Source organism: Camelina sativa, chromosome 1, assembly GCF_030686135.1.
Source record: "Camelina sativa cultivar CO46 ecotype springtype chromosome 1, ASM3068613v1".
Lineage (NCBI taxonomy): Eukaryota > Viridiplantae > Streptophyta > Magnoliopsida > Brassicales > Brassicaceae > Camelina > Camelina sativa.
The window spans coordinates 19013874-19029619 of NC_141880.1; the positions used below are offsets into that span (position 1 = coordinate 19013874).

The following is a 15746-nucleotide window of genomic DNA, read 5'->3' on the forward strand; positions in this document are numbered from 1 at the left end:
CAAAGTGAATAGACTTTTGCTGACTTAGCAAGATCCTATCAAGCTTTTCATTCACCATTTTCAGATCCCTCTTGTACTTGTCTTCTTGATCAGTTGATGATGACCTTATGGTTCTGTCATAGTCCTCATTGTAGTTCCCATCAGACTGTGCAAGGTTCTCTACTAACTCCCAGCCTTCTTCCACATTCTTATTGAGGAAGTTTCCATTGGAGGCTGTATCAAGAAGCATTCTGAACTTGGGAAGCACTCCTCTATACAATGTGCTCAACAAAGACTCCACATTGAAACCATGATGAGGACATTGAGTTTGGTATCCCTTGAATCTCTCCCAAGCTTCACAAAAGCTTTCATTACTCCTTTGAGCAAATCCAGAGATCTCATTCCTTAGTCTTGCTGTCCTAGCATTGGAGAAAAACTTGGCCAAGAAAGCCTTCTTGCATGCATCCCAAGTAGTGATTGCACCAGTAAGGAGAGTCTTTTCCCATAAATGAGCCTTGTCCCCAAGTGAGAAAGGGAACAACCTCAGCTTGAAACCATCTTCACTTACTCCATTGATCTTGGTAAGACCACAGATTCTATCAAACTCATCAAGATGATCTAGTGGATCTTCCATAGGCAATCCATGGAATTTATTGGCCTGAATCATTGAGATCAATCCACTCTTGATCTCAAAGTTGTTGTTGGCAACAGTTGGTGGCACAATGCCAGCTCTTTGGTTGTGAGTGTTGGGTGCATCTCCAGCACCAATGTTCCTTGGTCTCTGAACCTGATCCTGTTGATCCATAGCTACTATAACCTCTTGTTGTTGCTGAACAACTCTCCTTTGCTTAGCTCCTAAACTCTTGGTCTTTTTGTTGATGTTGTCAATAGGCCTAAGAAGATTGTCCTTTCCTTTAGACCTTGTGTGCATTAACAGACACAAACGATTTTTGCTAGGCAAGCTACTGAGCACAGGCTCAAGTAGGAGGTCAAGTCGACTGGAAAATGATGGTTATAGAGATCCGGCTTCTGGCTCAAGCAGGTGCTCGATCACGACTCGGTCGAGTGGTGGTCGAGTGGTACCTGAAATGGAACTTCAACCCAGAAACAGAAGATTCGAGTACAGCAACCTCACAAGCGTATAAAAGAACTTAATCTTAGACTAATATGGATCTTAAATGTCACAAAAACACACTCAAATGGGCAACGGCGCCAAATTGAAACAAGTTTATATTGTGGTGTGAATGATGATGTATGCAATGGTGAGATATGAATGGAATGATGGATGGGTGTTTCAATTCCCCTTATGCTATTGCAGTACAAGAGGTATCAATCCTAAATGAGTGTTTGTGAACAATTAAGATATGCATATGAATCTAAGTTAAGACAAATGTAAAGATTGTTTGTCACTAACAATCCTAGGAAGAAAATGTAAAATGCAGAAAATAAACTACAAGAACTAACAACTAGATGCAAATGAAACTGAATGATTGAAACAGTGATAAAGCAAGAACAGAAACAGAGACTACTACTAATGAACTAATGCAAGATAATTAATGAACTGAAAACTAAATGTATGCAACTGGAATGAAACAGGAATGAAACAAGACAAACACAAATCATAGACACAGAGTTCTGGGGATGAACTCGAACAGCACTCGACCGAGTGTAGGTCGAGTGGGTGGTCGAGCTAGACTAGACGCAGAAACAGAGCAATGCAATAAAAACAGAGTAATGCTAAATCCAATCAAACAACAAGCAAGCAACAGGATTAAGACTAAGATTTCAATAAACAAAGAAGGTCCTGAGGATGTATTCATGGGATGGACTAATCATTGTTGTTATCTAACTTGGTCAACAAATCTCAAGCAAACTTTGAGCTAACCTCTAGACATATTAATCTAAGACAAGTTTCTCCCACTCTCATGGTCAAGAAACAATCAAACCTATGCAATTCTAGACTTGTTCTCACACAGTAAAGAATCTACACAAGCAGGCATTAAGCAATACATTTCAAACCAAACAAGACCTCTAATCTCTTAGCAAGCCTAATGGTAAGCTCTAGATCTAGCCTTATCTATGCTTCCTAAACATTGGTGTGATGCTAAGAAGCTTGAAATCAGACTCTACCCTCTCAGATATAGAATCAGCATTAAGATCATCTACCCTAGAAGAGATCTACAACAATCAAGCTTGACCAAGTCACACAAACCACAAGATCAATCCATCCTAACCCATCCTCAAGATCCTAAGGAAACTACTCACAACAATACATGGTGATCAAAGTCAAAAACCCAGAAGATATTGAAACTTGCATTATTAGAAAGATTAAACAAAGATCTTCAATATTGATGAAAGGATGAAACTCAAATTCTCAATATCTTGAAAGTTATAGAACCAACAAAATATAAGAATCTAGTCTTCTTTCATAAGGAAGTACAAGATCTTAAAAATAAAAATGCAAAAGGAATAAAACTAAAAAAGGTAAAAACTAGGTTTAAGGAATATCTAAAAAGTTGCACACTTTTGTGGCTGCATGTACAAGGCCTTATATAGGTGAGGAGGTGGAAGCCCTAAAAATAGAAAAAGTCAAAGTAGTCAACGGCTCGGTCAACTCGACCAGTGCTCGGTCGAGTCCATGGTCGAGCTGGCTTCTCTCGTGCACACTCCACTCGGTCGAGTCCATCTACCCACTCGGTCGAGTGCTTGGTCGAGTTGGACTCTGGACCTTGGTTCTTCAGCCTTAACTCTCTTGCTTTCCCTGCAAGATTGCTTCACTTCTCCTCAGGATTGTTTCCATGCTCCTTAAGCTCCAAAATCACCTGTTTATGCATGAAAAGATGCAAATGCAATGCAACTAAACTCTAATGCATGATTAGTCCTAAAGCTACGCAATAATGATGAAAATGGCTAGCAAAAGATGCAAAAGATGTGAATAAACTAAGGGAAAACATGGTAAAATATATGAACATCAGTAGGGGACCACTCCCAACATCCCTTTGCTCCCACTTGCCTTCCTTTGACTTATTCATCATCTTTCCCTCTCATTCTTTCATGGGCTTGGATGGGCTTTCTAGATTCTTCTATCTTCTTCTCCCTTAGCTTTAGTAAGAGTAGAATCATCTTGGGCCTTCATTGGACACCAATTCGGCCCTTTATGATACTTGAAGCCTAGAGGGAGCCTTGATATCATTCTACTCCTTTGTTACTTCTTCCATCAAGTCTAATACTCCCCCTCAAGCTTAAGTGTAGAGATATTGGAGGTTAAGCTTGGACATTCACGAGCCTAGTTGAGTGTTAAAGTTCCTTAAACATTCTCCTTAGGTTCTCCTTAAAGTAGCTTGAAGCACAGCCTTGTCTTTTTGACATACTCCTTAGGTTCTTATTCTCTTTTTCCTCTCTAATACTCCCCCTCAAGCTTGGGCGGTGGGAACCAAAGACCAAGCTTGCAACACACAAAGAACTACCTCATTAAAAACCTTAGCAAAGAAAACCATTTGGGATAAAACTTTGCCAAGAGAAAAAGAGTATAGCCTTCATGGTTGAATGATGTAGCTATGGCCATGGTTTGAATGTGGGATAGCTTTGGCTTCTTGCTTGGGATTCTTCCCATTGCTTCTCTTCTTGTCATCTAGCTTCCAAGTGGCCTTCTTTTCTTTAACACCTTCAGCAAAATATGTAAAGAAAGATCTTAAGTATGTTTATCATAAAAATAACATTAAGCATGCACTAGGTTTTACTAGGTCTAAATTCATTTTAACACATGACTAAAAACTCAAATTTCAAACATGCAAATTCAATTTCAAATCATGCTAAATCCGGTTTAATATTCAGTTTATAAACTCATAATTCAAGAAGATAAATTTCAGATTTCAATCATGAATTTAATTTCTAAAGTCAAACTTTAAACATGACAAATTAAATATTAATAATCTGATTTAATACAAGAAAATTCTCTAAAACCACAACCTAAAAAATGTTCTCTAAATTCAGATTCTAAGCATGAAAAATTCCCTTCAATGCATGACTAATCTGATTAAAAATGTGGTTAATGAATTAGATATATTGAAAGAGTTAAGGGTTTAGAGATAGCCTTTGATCTTCTTGTTGAAATGTGTTGGTTGAGACAATCTTTGGACCACCACTTGAGTTTCTGCCCCATGGGTCTCCTCTTAATGTTAGATGACTTCTTAATCCCAATCCAACACTCCTTTGAAGCATAATTGCCTCAAACTGCTTCTATCGCTCCATAAGGGTAGTGTACACCTTTCTCCCCCTCAAGATTGGCTTCAATGGTTAATGAGAACCAATCTTGTAGGTTTGTGTAAACCCTACTTCAGCTCAAACAATGGACCAATCATTCCAGTAAGCACTTCAATGTAGCTTCTTTTTCAGCTTTGTTCTTGTCCATTCAATGGCCACTCGACCCTCAACTTCTCTCAATGGCCGAGTGCTTCTTCAGTCGCGCCAGACTGATATATCTCCACTCAAACGAGCATAACTCGTGAACGGTTGCTCCGATTGGGATGATCGCACCTCCAGTGGACAGAAAACTCAATTGTCTACAAGTTTTGTGAAGAACGCGGAAGCTGAATAACCGTGTAAGACCGCCGTATGTGTCGATCTTTGAGACGCTCCGGCAGAGATTTTCTTGTTGCCGAGAGTAGAGTAACTAGAATGAGAGTTGGCTCCTTCCTCTTAAGTGTTTCCATTCCCTTATTTAGTCCTTCATGACTTGATTTCTCCTCTTTATGGATCTCTTTGCTTTATCTTGTGTTTCTCATGAGAATGTCCACACATGCCTTCTCTCATTTAAACCTTCATCATGAGATTTAAAGAAAAATTTTAAAGTATACGTAGTGGGGTTTAAGAAAACACTAAATAAAACTTGAGAAACCAATTGAGAGAATTAAGATAAATAAGGTAATGGTTTTTATTTCTCCTTAAATACTATATTTATGTTAAGAAAATATTTAAAACGAATTTAAAATAATTTTAAAATTAATTTAAAAACGAAATAAATATATATATTTTTTTTAGATAAATATAGAATTAAATAAATTCAAACATGGAATTCAAATTGAACAAAACTTGAAATAAGATGAATTTAAATAATTTAAAAGGTAGAGTTTAGAAGGTAGCCTTTTTAAATTAGAGATATGGTTTGAATCATCTTTGGGACCACTCTCTTGACTTGGTCATGGCTTGGGCCATGTCTTTGAGTCGTGAAACCTTGTGCCTAGAGGATCTTAAGTAATGCACATTCAATCAGCTCTTAACAACTTTTACACTACCACACATGCTTTTGGAGCTGATTCATCACCTTCCACCAGCTTGATGGCCATTGGTTCTAACTTCCAAGCATTGTGATGTGCCAACAACCTCACCATCTTTAAAGAATGAACCTGTTTGAGATTAAGACAGATTCTAAACAAGAGATGGTGAGAGATTAGAGAATAGAGTAAATTACTCAAAATAAAAAGAGGATTTAGAGAATAAGTAACCAAGAATAAGTAACCAAGAATAAGTAACCAGAGAATATAGAGTATAAGTAACAAAGAATAAGTAACCAGAGAATATAGAGTATTAAAGCAAGAGTATTAGGAGTATAGAGAGTAGAGAATAGAGAGTTTGCTCAAGAGTTCAAATGGACAGAGTTCTGCTCTGTTTTCTTGAGTTTTGCGGAAGGTTTAACAACTAAGAGCATCCAATAGTCATTGAGAATTTGGTGCTTTAATGGCTGAAACTTATGGACCATTTGGACAACTAGTTTATCCAACGGTAAAGACATAGGACATATGTCTTGAGCAACTTAACCCACGAAATAACACATGAACAAGTGATTTTCGATGATTTTAACTGAACAAGACTCACAAAATATCATATTGAAGATGATTTTCGTGGTCAACTGCAAATTAAAAATAAATGAACCTATGGAACAACCATTTGTCCATTGGTTACAAAGATGCATCTGTAGAACAAGTTTTAATCTATTTGACTAAGCTAAATGGTGATGCAAAAACTAGATCTTTCCCTTCCTCAAGCTTGGATTTGGGCATACCAACAAGACCAAGAACACAAGCTTGCAACAACAAGATGTGAAAGAAAAGATCTTTAAGACAATAAAGAAAAATAGCAAACATTAGAAATGAGTTCTTAAGGAACCAAGAGAGCAACTAGGCTCTGATACCATGTTGGTTTTATGAGACAAAGCTCACAAGAGAGAGTAAACAATCACTTAGCGATTGATTCCCCCTTTACCCACACAAAAGAGAACTCATTTTTAAGGTGAACAAGCCATCAACTTGTGATGGAATTCACTAGATACACTAGAGATTAACTACTAAATAAAGAAGAGTTTAGAGTGTATTTAACAAGTATTGGGCTGCCCTTAAGGGCATCCTCTAACACATCACTCTCTAACTAATCTACATTATGATTATTAGTTAAGCATATGTAGAGAGAAGAGAGTAATAAATTAGATAGAGGAAATACTTGTATTCAATATGTGTGTGTTACAAAGTAGTCACAAAGCCTTTATATATAGGCAAGGAAGGAGATTTGAATTGTAAGCATAAGACAAAGAGTGAAAGTGACATGAGGAGAGAGGGGGAGCTTCATGAGCGCCCAAGAAGTGTACGGGACCACTCCCAACGTCTCTTTGCCCACATGAGTACCCAAGGAGTGTAGGGGACCACTCCCAACATCCCTTTGCTCCCACTTGCCTTCCTTTGACTTATTCAACATCTTTCCCTCTCATTCTTTCATGGGCTTGGATGGGCTTTCTAGATTCTTCTATCTTCTTCTCCCTTAGCTTTAGTAAGAGTAGAATCATCTTGGGCCTTCATTGGACACCAATTCGGCCCTTTATGATACTTGAAGCCTAGATGGAGCCTTGATATCATTCTACTCCTTTGTTACTTCTTCCATCAAGTCTAATATAGCCTGTTTCGGGACAAAATGGGTATAAGTGGTGTCCAAACAATCCAAATTTAACCCAAACTCTTATAATTAGTCAAATGCATAGGATTGTTACATATTTTGACCCTAAAAAGAGTAAAATAGCTGTTTACTGCTTCAAATCAATGTTTCTCTCGGTTTTCGCCTGTTTTCTCGGTTTAAGCTTGTTTTGGGACAAAATGGGTAATTGTTGTCTGAACACTCCAAATTTAACCCAAACTGTTATAATTAGTCAAATGCATTGTATTGTTACATATTTTGACCCAAGAAAGAGTAACATAGCTGTTTACTGCTTCAAATCAATGTTTCTCTCGGTTTTAGCCTGTTTTCTCGGTTTAAGCATGTTTTCTCGGTTTAAGCATGTTTTGGGATAAAACGGGTTTAAGTGTTGTCTAAACACTCCAAATTCATCCCAAACTCTTACAATTAGTTAAATAGATTGGAATGACACACATTCTGATCCTAGAAACTTTAACAACGCTGTTCACTGCTTAGAATCAATGTTTTCTATGTTTTAGCATGTTTAGGGACAAAATGGGTATAAGTGGTGTCTAAACACACCAAATTAACCCCTAACTCTTATAATTAGTCAAATGCATTGGATTGTTACATACTTTGACACTAAAAAAAGTAACATAGCTGTTTACTGCTTCAAATCATTGTCTCTCTGGGTTTTAGCATGTTTTCTTGGTTTAAGGTTGTTTTGGGATAGAACGGATTTAAGTGTTCTCTAAACACTCCAAATTCAACACAAACTCTTATAATCAGTCAAATGCATTGTATTGTTACATGTTTTGAGCCTATAAAGAGTAACACAGCTGTTTACTGCTTCAAATCAATGTTTTCTCTCGGTTTTAGCCTATTTTCTCGGTTTAAACTTGTTTTGGGATAAAACGGGTTTAAGTTTTGTCAAAACACTCCAAATTCATCCCAAACTCTTACAATTAGTTAAATGGATTGGAATTTCACACATTCTGACTCAAGAAACTGTAACAATGCTGTTTACTGCTTAGAATCAACGTTTTCTCGGTTTTAGCCTGTTTTGGGACAAAATGGGTATAAGTGGTGTCCAAACAATCAAAATTCAACCTGAACTCTTATAATTAGTCAAGTGCATTGGATTGTTACATATTTTGACCCTAAAAAGAGTAACATAGCTGTTTACTGCTTCGAATCAATGTTTTCTCTCGGTTTTAGCCTATTTTCTCGGTTTAAGCCTGTTTTGGGATAAAACGGGTTTAAGAGTTGTCTAAACAGTCCAAATTCATCCTGAAATCTTACAATTAGTTAAATGGATTGGAATGTCACACATTCGGACCCTAGAAGCTGTAACAAAGCTGTTTACTGCTTAGAATCAACATTTTCTCGGCTTTAGCCTGTTTCGGGACAAAATGGGTATAAGTGGTGTCCAAACAATCCAAATTCAACTCGAACTCTTATAATTAGTCAAATGTATTGGATTGTTACATATTTTAACCGTAAAAAGAGTAACATAGCTGTTTACTGCTTCAATTCAATGTTTCTCTAGGTTTTACACTGTTTTCTCGGTTTATGCCTGTTTTGGGATAAAACGGGTTTAAGTGTTGTCTGAACACTCTAAATTCAACCCATACTGTTATGATTAGTCAAATGCATTGTATTGTTACATATTTTGACCCAAGAAAGAGTAACATATTGTTTACTGCTTCAAATCAATGTTTCTCTAGGTTTTAGCCTGTTTTGGGATAAAACGGGTTTAAGTGTTGTCTAAACACTCCAAAATGAACCCAAACTCTTATAATCAGTCAAATGCATTGTATTGTTACATGTTTTGAGCCAAGAAAGAGTAACAAAGCTGGTTACCTCTTTGTATCAATGTTTTCTTTTGGTTTTAGCCTGTTTTCTCGGTTTAAGCATGATTTGGGATAAAACGGGTTTAAGTGTTGTCTAAACACTCCCAATTCATCCCGAATTCTTACAATTAGTCAAATGCATTGGAATGTCACACATTCTGACCCTAGAAACAGTAACAACGCTGTTTACTGCTTAGAATCAATGTTTTCTCGGTTTTAGCCTGTTTTAGGACAAAATGGGTATAAGTATTGTCTAAACACTCCAAATTGAACCCAAACTCTTATAATCAGTCAAATGCATTATATTGTTACATGTATTGACCCTAGAAACAGTAACACAGCTGTTTACCGCTTCAAATCAATGTTTTCTCTCGGTTTTAGCCTGTTTTCTCGGTTTAAGCATGTTTTGGGATAAAACGGGTTTAAGTGTTGTCTAAACACTCCAAATTCATCCTGAATTCTTACAATTAGTCAAAGGCATTGGAATGTCACACATTCTGATCCTAGAAACAGTAACAACGCTGTTTACTGCTTAGAATCAATGTTTTCTCGGTTTTAGCCTGTTTCAGGACAAAATGGGTATAAGTGGTGTCTAAACACTCCAAATTCATCCTGACCTCTTATAATTTGTCAAATGCATTGGATTGTTATATATTTTGACCCTGGAAAGATTAACATAGCTGTTTACTGCTTCAAATCAATTTTTTTCTCTCGGTTGTAGCCTATTTTTGGTTTAAGCCTGTTTTGGGATAAAACGGGTTAAGAGGTTGTCTAAACACTCAAAATTCATCCTGAACTCTTAAAATTAGTTAAAAGGATTGGAATGTCACATATTATGACCCTAGAAACTGAAACAAAGCTGTTTACTGCTTAGAATCAACGTTTTCTCGGCTTTAGCCTGTTTCGGGAAAAAATGGGTATAAGTGGTGTCCAAACAATCCAAATTCAACTCAAACTCTTATAATTAGTCAAATGAATTGGATTGTTAAATATTTTAACCGTAAAAAGAGTAACATAGCTGTTTACTGCTTCAAATCAATGTTTCTCTCGGTTTTCGCCTGTTTTCTCGGTTTAAGCCTTTTTTGGGATAAAACGGGTTTAAGTGTTGCCGGAACACTCTAAATTCAACCCAAACTGTTATAATTAGTCAAATGCATTGTATTGTTACATATTTTTACCCTAGAAAGATTAACATAGCAGTTTACTGATTCAAATCAATGTTTCTCTCGGTGTTAGCCTGTTTTCTCGGTTTAAGCATGTTTTGGGATAAAACGGGTTTAAGTGTTGTCTAAACACTCCAAATTGAACCCAAACTCTTATAATCAGTCAAATGCATTGTACTGTTACATGTTTTGACCCTAGAAAGAGTAACACAACTGTTTACTGCTTCGAATCAATGATTTCTCTCGGTTTTAGCCTGTTTTCTCGGTTTAAGCATGTTTTGGGATAAAACGGGTTTAAGTATTGTCTAAACACTCCAAATTCATCCCGAATTCTTACAATTAGTCAAATGCATTGGAATGTCACACATTATGACCCTAGAAACAGTAACAATGCTGTTTAATGCTTAGAATCAATATTTTCTCGGTTATAGCCTGTTTCAGGACAAAATGGGTATAAGTGGTGTCTAAACACTCCAAATTCATCCTGACCTCTTATAATTAGTCAAATTCATTGGATTGTCAGATATTTTGACCCTGGAAAGATTAACATATCTGTTTACTGCTTCGAATCAATTTTTTCTCTCGGTTTTAGCCTATTTTCGGTTTAAGACTGTTTTGGGATAAAACGGGTTGAAGTGTTGTCTAAACACTCAAAATTCATCCCGAACTCTTACTATTAGTTAAATGGATTGGAATGTCACACATTCTGACCCTAGAAACAGTAACAAAGCTATTTACTGCTTCGAATCAATGTTTTTTCGCTTAAGCCTGTTTTGGGACAAAATGGGTAATTGTTGTCTGAACACTCCAAATTCAACCCAAACTGTTATAATTAGTCAAATGCATTGTATTGTTACAAATTTTGACCCAAGAAAGAGTAACATAGCTGTTTACTGCTTCAAATCAATGTTTGTCTCGGTTTTAGCCTGTTGTCTCGGTTTAAGCATGTTCTGGGATAAAACGGGTTTAAGTGTTGTCTAAACACTCCAAATTCATCCCAAACTCTTACAATTAGTTAAATGGATTAGAATGACACACATTCTGTTCCTAGAAACTTTAACAACGCTGTTCACTGCTTAGAATCAATGTTTTCTATGTTTTAGCATGTTTACAGACAAAATGGGTATAAGTGGTGTCTAAACACACCAAATTAACCCCTAACTCTAATAATTAGTCAAATGTATTGGATTGTTACATATTTTGAGTCTATAAAGAGTAACACAGCTGTTTAGTGCTTCAAATCAATGTTTTCTCTCGGTTTTAGCCTGTTTTCTCGGTTTAAACATGTTTTGGGATAAAACGGGTTTAAGTTTTGTCAAAACACTCCAAATTCATCCCAAACACTTACAATTAGTAAATGGATTGAAATTTCACACATTCTGACTCAAGAAACTGTAACAATTCTGTTTACTGCTTAGAATCAACGTTTTCTCGGCTTTAGCCTGTTTTAGGACAAAATGGGTAAAAGTTGTGTTTAAACACTCCAAATTCAACCCAACTCTTATAAGTAGCCAAATGCATTGGATTGTTGCATATTTTGACCCAAGAAAGAGTAACATAGCTGTTTACTGCTTCGATTCAATGTTTTCTCTCGGTTTTAGCCTATTTTCTCGGTTTAAGCCTATTTTGGGATAAAACGGGTTTAAGAGTTGTCTAAACACTCCAAATTCATCCCGAATTCTTACAATTAGTTAAAAGGATTGGAATGTCACACATTCTGACCCTAGAAGCTGTAACAAAGCTGTTTACTGCTTAGAATCAACGTTTCCTCGGCTTTAGCCTGTTTCGGGACAAAATGGGTATAAGTGGTGTCCAAATAATCCAAATTTAACCTGAACTCTTATAATTAGTCAAATGCATAGGATTGTTACATAAAAAAAAGACTGTTCATGTAGTTTGCACTGCACATTAGGATCTTGTTTAGCATGTTTCATGTAGGATTGTATAGTATTTGCATTAGGGATCTATGATGAGTATTCCCTTGTTAGCTTGTTTATTCACTAGACTAGGATCAATGCCCAAGTTAATAGTACTTTGATGCTAATTGAGTGGTTAGAAGAATAAGATTGAACCAAGCCTTGAATTCCTACATTGCATTTGGTCTAAATTGAAGCATGTTGAGATTTGAAACCATTTCCTATTCATAAGAACCTAATATTAACTTTCAATTATCAATGTGTGCATTGCTTTAAACTCATGGATACCATATACATATTTGGATCATCTTCTTCCTTTTTACCACTCTTGTTGATCCAAGTAGCTGATTGAATCATTAGAATCAGTTCCCCTACCCCTAAACCAAACCTTCTTTCAAGCCATGTTTATTCTTGTGTGTGAGGCCTATTTTTGGGATTGAGCTTGGTAGAAAGTGTTAGGTTTGAACTGACAAGAGTAAAGCCTTGTGTAGTTCTAGTTTGCATTTTTCAAACTAGATAGGACTAGGTGGTTCACTTGTTGGGTTTGGGACTTGGCTGTTATGAAAAGAAAAGAGGAAAAAGAGAAAGAAAAGGTTAGAGTCTTTAGGAGGGGAATGTGTTTAAGAAAATTTAAAGTCTAGTGAAAGAATGGGAAGAATAAGGTTGTTTAAAGATGGTTCTAGTTAAAGAAAAGAAAGAAAGAAAAGAGAAGTCTAGCAAAGTGCTTATATGTCTTAAGAATAAGAAGAAAAGAGAACCATAGCAAATAAGTAAGAATCCCCCATTCCACTAGAAAGATCAAATAAAAAACCTCTCCTAAGACTTTAAAACCAAAAGAGAAAAGGGTGAAAAAGAAGAAAAGAAGTTAAAGGGTAGCACTAGGATCAATTGGGTTTAGATTGATAGGATAAACACATTGGGTGCCTTTGGGTAAACAAGGTTTTGTTCTTGTATGTGTCTAAGTGTTCTTACCTTTAGCATTCTTCTAAAGCTCAATCCATTTTTTATGAGAGAACCTTGATATTGATAAGCCCTACTCTAAAAAGAGACCATCATTGTCTCTAAACCTTTTACTGCCAAGCCAAATGAGTTTAAGCATTGCACATAATTGATTCATGTTCTTGATTAATGAATGTTAAAGGAAATGGTTGATTTGTATGCATGTGGACATCTAAGGCTCAAATCAGTGAAGGTTGTGATGTGCTTGTCTAAAGTCTTTAAGTATAGCTCATTCAACTTGCATCATAGTACTAGTAACTTGGACATTGATTCTAGATAGTCTATTTGCAAGCTTTAGGAGCTAAGATCCCACTTTCAAACCTCACCTATCTTCTTTTGTCTTGATAATTTGCTTGAGGGTAAGCAAAGACTAAGTTTGGGGGTGTTGATGTTCATATATTTTACCTTGTTTTCCCTTAGTTTATTCACAACTTTTGCATCTTTTGCTATCCATTTAGGCCATTATTGTGTAGCTTTAGGACTAATCATGCATTAGAGTATAGTTGCATTGCATTTGCATCTTTTCATGCATAAACAGGTGATTTTGGAGCTTAAGGAGCATAGAAGCAATGCTGAGGAGAAGTGAAGCTGTCCTGAGGAGAAAACAAGAGAGTCAAGGCTGTAGAATCAAGATCTGGAGTCCAACTCGACCGCACCACTCGACCACCACTCGACCGTGTGCTGAGGAGGACTCGACCGAGTGGAGAATGCACGAGAGAAGCCAGCTCGACCAGCCACTCGACCGAGCACTGGTCGAGTTGACCGAGCCGTTGACCACTTTGACTTTTTGCATTTTTTAGAGCTTCCACCTCACCTCCTATATAAGGCCCTTGTACTTGCAGCCACAAAGGAATCCAGCTTTTTAGAGAGTCTAAAACCTAGTTTTTACCTTTTTTAGATATTATTCCTTTTGCACTTTTATTTTATTTTTAGATCTTGTACTTGTTTGAGAGAGAAAGACTAGATTCTTATATTTTGTTTGTTTCATAACTTTCAAAGTATTAAGATTTCGAGTTTATTTCCTTCATCAATATTGTAGATCTCTGTTTCATCTTTCTAATGATGCAAGTTTCATTATTTTCTGGGTTTTTTACATATTTCACCATGTGTTCTTGTGAGTAGTTTGCTTAGGACCTTGAGGATGGGTTAGGCTGGGTTGATCTTGTGGTTTGTTTGATTTGGTCAAGCTTGATTGTTGTAGATCTCTTCTAGGCTAGATGATCTTAATGCTGATCCTATATCTGAGAGGGTAGGGTTTGATTTCAAGCATCTTAGCATCACACCAATGTCTAAGGAGCATAGATAAGGCTAGATCTAGAGCTTACCATTAGGCTTGCTAAGAGATTAGGAGTCTTGTTTGGTTTGGGATGTATTGCTTAATGCCTGCTTGTGTAGATTCTTTTCTTTGTGAGAACAAGTCTAGAATTGCATAGGTTTGATTGTTTCTTGCCATGAGAGTGGATTAAACATGTATTAGAATAGTATGTCTAGAGATCAGCTCAATGTTTGCTTGAGATTTGTTGACCAAGTTAGATAACCACAATGATTAGCTCAGCCCATGAATCCCTCCTCAAGGCCTTCTTTGTTTATTGAAATCTTAGTCTAAATATCATTGCTTGCTTGTTGTTTGATTGGTTTTAGCATTGCTCTGTTTTTCTTGTGTTGCTCTGTTTTCACGTTTAAGTCTAGCTCGACCACTCACTCGACCTACACTCGGTCGAGTGCTGCTCGAGTTCATCCCCAGAACTTGTGTTTTTGATTTGTAATTGTCTTGTTTCATTCCTGATTCATTTCCATTGCATTCACGTAGTTTCCTGTTCATTACTTGTCTTGCATTAGTTCATTAGCATAATTTCTATCTTTGTTCTAGTTTCATTATAGCTTCAAGTTGTTTGTTCTGTTTGCATTTAGTATCCTGTTCTAGTTTTTTTTACCTTCTGCATTTCATATCTCATTTTAGGATTGTTAGTGACAAACAATCTTTACAATTGGCTTGACTTAGACTCATATGCACATCTTAATTGTTCACAATCACTCAGATAGGATTGACACCTCTTATACTGCAACTGCATAAGGGGAATTGAAACACCCTGACTTCTATTCATTCCATACATCATTCATTCATACACCACAAAAGAAAGTCAGTTTCAATTTGGCGCCGTTGCCCATTTGAGTGTGTTTTGTGACATTTAGGATCCCTATTAGTCTAAGATTAAGTTCGTTTTACACACTTGTGCAGTTACTGAACTCGAATCTTCCTTTGCTTGGCTGTTTTGTGTTTCAGGTACCCACTCGACCACCTACTCGACCACCACTCGACCGAGCTGTGATCGAGCACTTGATCGAGCCAGAAGCCGGATCAAATTAGCCATAACTTCCCAGTCGACTCGACCACCCACTCGAGCCTGCGCTCGACCGTGTACCTGTTCGAGTCCGTAGTAGAGTTTGTTGATGCACACAAGGTCAAAAGGCAAAGATAGTCTTCAACAGCCTATTGACAACATCCACAGGTTACAAAAGGGTTTGAGACATAAGCAAGGAAGAGTAGTTCAACAACAACAAGGTCAAGACATCATGGAGCAACAAGCTGTCCATGAGCAAAGACCAAGGCACATTGGTGCAGGAGATGCACCCAATACTCACAACCAAAGGGCTGGAATTGTGCCACCTTCAGTAGCAAACAATAACTTTGAGATCAAGAGTGGATTGATCTCAATGATACAAGCAAACAAGTTTCATGGGTTGCCAATGGAGGATCCACTAGATCACCTTGATGAGTTTGACAGAATATGTGGACTCACTAAGATCAATGGAGTGAGTGAAGATGGATTCAAATTAAGACTCTTCCCATTTTCTCTTGGAGACAAAGCTCACCTTTGGGGGAAGACTCTACCTAC

The 15746-nt window shown here is 36.9% G+C and overlaps 1 non-coding gene across 1 annotated transcript; it reads left to right on the forward strand.

The window, feature by feature from the left end:
- The first annotated feature begins 284 nt into the window (after positions 1-284).
- Positions 285-391, forward strand: LOC147950114 (small nucleolar RNA R71). The gene has a single exon (XR_015565708.1). It is a non-coding gene; the product is annotated as a small nucleolar RNA R71 (small nucleolar RNA).
- The last annotated feature ends 15355 nt before the right edge of the window (positions 392-15746 follow it).